Source organism: Silurus aristotelis, assembly GCF_946808225.1.
Source record: "Silurus aristotelis genome assembly, chromosome: 5".
Lineage (NCBI taxonomy): Eukaryota > Metazoa > Chordata > Actinopteri > Siluriformes > Siluridae > Silurus > Silurus aristotelis.
Window position 1 is genome coordinate 14,059,498 of NC_139578.1, and position 3,697 is coordinate 14,063,194.

The following is a 3,697-nucleotide window of genomic DNA, read 5'->3' on the forward strand; positions in this document are numbered from 1 at the left end:
AAAAATGTGTGGCGAGTGAGAAAATTGACAATTATATCTATAGTCATGTAGTTCAGCTTATACAGTATGTCTAATGCCAGATATCAGATTTCTTGCCTTTTTTTACCAGCTCAACTACTGAAAGAGCATGCACTTCTAGTTAAACCATTTACTAGCAAATGGAGGAAGCATTTCTGTAAAAATAGCTTTTCTTACAACAACATCCAATAATGGAAATTGTATTTTTTTTTTGTTGTTGTTCTCTGTATCAGACTGAAATAATCATTTATTTTGGTATTAAGTCTGACTCATTTGGTTCATTTCAGCAAGTCGCTATGTTCTCATAAACCAAGCATTTCCCTGGTGAGATGCCTAGCTATAACATAACTGTATATCTAGTATAATACTGTATAACTGAGTGGATGTGAAACTAATAATCCATATCAGCACTACTAAAAGATTGTTATTCCTGAAACGTAGCCAGAGTCAAACCCCTCTATGAAATTGCACTAGATCCATTTGTCCCTTCTGAAATGATTTATTCATTTTATTGTACACATTTACTTGACATATCATTGGTTGTGTTAAACCTTTTAGAAGGTGGCTTTTATTCTAGAGCATTTTCCATTTTGTTCCTTGACACAAATCAGAAAGTCTTTCTTCATGCAAACTGGTGCCAGATTGCTCACCTGCCAATACCACAAATAGTCTGTTGTTTTTGTTCATAAATTAGCCGAGTGTAAATTGTCCACAAATCGTTGAAATTAGCAAAGGTACAATTACTCTAATTAGCTATTCAGAATTTTATCTGTAAGATCTGTGCTTTACACTAGTATTTTTAACACTGGTGTTCTCGTGACACATGCTAATGCTAATATTAGTACATTTTAATATTATTATACTTTGCAGTTTTGCCTTGGATAGATGAAATACTACAAATGTGTGGTTACTTTATATGATAAAAGTGAGTTAACTAGTATATTATGTGAGGTCGTAGAATATAAAATAGTGTGATAGTCATCAGGATCCTAAGACAGAAAGAAAGAAGAACAGATTGTAAATGACAAATGAGCAGATTGGAGCATGGAGTATGGAGCATCATTCTGTATTTCCCGTCTATTGTGATGGCAAGATATGTAATCAGTATATTTTGATATGCACTAGATATGAATTTGACTGGGGCAAATTTAATAAAGGTGAGATATGCTTCAAAGCAAAATCAGTGTGTTACCTCTGCACTCCGGCCTTTACTGCAACTGCTGTGAACAGTAGCCCTGATGCTGGTTCCACTTACCTTGCTAGTCTCTCTCTCTCTCTCTCTCTCTCTCTCTCTCTCTCTCTCTCTCTCTCTCTCTCTCTCTCTCTCTCTCTCTCTCTCACACACACACACACACACACACACACACACACACACACACACACACACACACACACACACACACACACACACACACACACACACACACACTCTCTCTCTCTCGCTCCCGTACTCAGAGCAAAGCAAAACTCTGACCCATATGGAACCCTTCTACTTCACTCGATCAAAAACCCATGTACATAGCAATTACTCTAATATCATCAGACACTTTAATTCCACTTGGAAATGAGATCAGAAAATCAAAGTCAAACCTTTTCCCCCCTTCTAAAAACCATTATCATTTTATTTTGTTTTAGTCTCCTTTACACACTTGGGTGTTCTCCAAAACAGAGGAAAGGTTTACTGGAAGGAGACAGAAGGAGAAACATGTGGAGTTACTTTGGAGATAAACCGGTTCCTCCGGGGGGGGGGGGGGGGGGGGGGGGGGGGAGAAACTATTATTAGTGCATTTCGCAACATTTGTAAAATGTGTCATGAACATCTATTACCCCTGGAATTTTGACTGTTTGCCCTCTAAACCTTAGCAACAGGGACCAAAATCTTAGCTGTTAGTCAAAGCTTTTACTAGAACTTAAAAAAAAAAACAGAGTAGTGGTTTTAATTTCAGGCCAAATGACTATAATACAGATATTGGCACTTGGATAGTAACAGGATCCAAAAGAATCTGAAAAGTGAGCAAGTTCAAATCTAATCTAACAGAATTCCGAGCAATTACATTCCAGTACAGTAATTCAATAGACTGTATGTTATGCTGTGTCCTGTACAGAAGTGGATAAAAAGTCTAAACTTTCAGATTTACTACTTTCTCCATATCACTTTATAGAATATGGAAATCTGAATCATCCCATGCAGCTGTTAGAAAAAGTACCTACTTGTCATTAATCCAGTAGCATTTTTAATTTCTAAAAAGCATAGAGCTGAGTAAGTCATCTACAATGATTAATGGCTGCTGCACCTGCTTCCATTGAGGGACATAATTAGTCAGTTACAATTAGAAGTAATTAGCATGCAGCAAAGAAGGCAAGGGAACATTTAGAGAAGATTTTGCTTCATCAAATAAGGTAAATAAGTGTGAGTGGAATTTGGGATTTGTGTAATTTCTTTACCTAAAAAAAAGCCGGTAATATTTCAGGCAGCATTCCACATGATTGATAGTAATCGACTCTGCAGACTGTTCCAGTCAAAGCAAAACACTAGGAGACCAGTAAATCTCAGAGTAATTGAACGGCTCGTTGGTCTGAAGGATGGAGATGGATGGCTCAATGATAACCCCCACTGACTACTGACATTGTGTGAGGCCAATTACCATAACCAAAGATTTGGGCACAGACACACACACACATACACAGACTTATATGCATGCCCATTCACTAGTAAGCAACATGTTAGTTGCACACAGCCCATGACAAACTAGCCCTGTATCATAGGGAAGGATTCAAGTGTAAATATATGTTTGTTTGAGACAAAGTCTGCACACCCACCACCTCTCCCATCTCCCCATTTTTTAGAATCTCCCAAGCACCTTGACTGAGGGGAGGAGACACACACAGAGCACACAGAGGAAACCAGGGTTTTGTTTCTCTACCCTTTGACCCCTGGAGTCCATCAATAACCTGGGAGGAGTGGCAGGAGAGGGAGGGTGGCCTTACACATCCATCTTCATTTGAAGAGAGGAGAACGTGCGTTCGCTGTCTTTCCTCTCTTCTCCTATCACTCCATCTTCTCTCTGGCTGCACTTTCACCCTTCTTCTCCCTCCCTCTCATCCATCTCACCTGTCATGTCTTCCAGAGCTCCAGCTCCCAGTGTCTCTTTATGTTCTTGGGTTATGCCAATCAGATGCCTATACATTTTAAAACTTAAACTAAAAAAAGTATATATATATATATATATATATATATATATATATATATATATATATATATATATATATATATATATATATATATATATATAAACTTTTTAGTTGAGGTTTTGAGTTAGGTTTAGTTTAATTTTATATATATAAAACATATATACTGATGCTACAATCGTTTAAATAATGTTCTAAAAATTTATCTTATTAAACTACACTCAGTTCCCCATAATTACAAAGTAAAAACACCCACACAGCATGATGCTGCCACCATCATGTTTCACTTTTGGGATGGTTTTGGGCAGGTATGGAGCAGTGCCTGGTTTCCTCCAGACATAATGTTTAGAGTTAAAGGCAAACACTTAAATCTTGATTTCATCAGACCAGAGAATCTTGTTCCACACAGTATAAGAGCCCTTCAGGTGCTAGTTGACAAACTCAAAACAGGCATCCATGGGTTTCTGCACTGAGAAGAGGCTTCCATCTA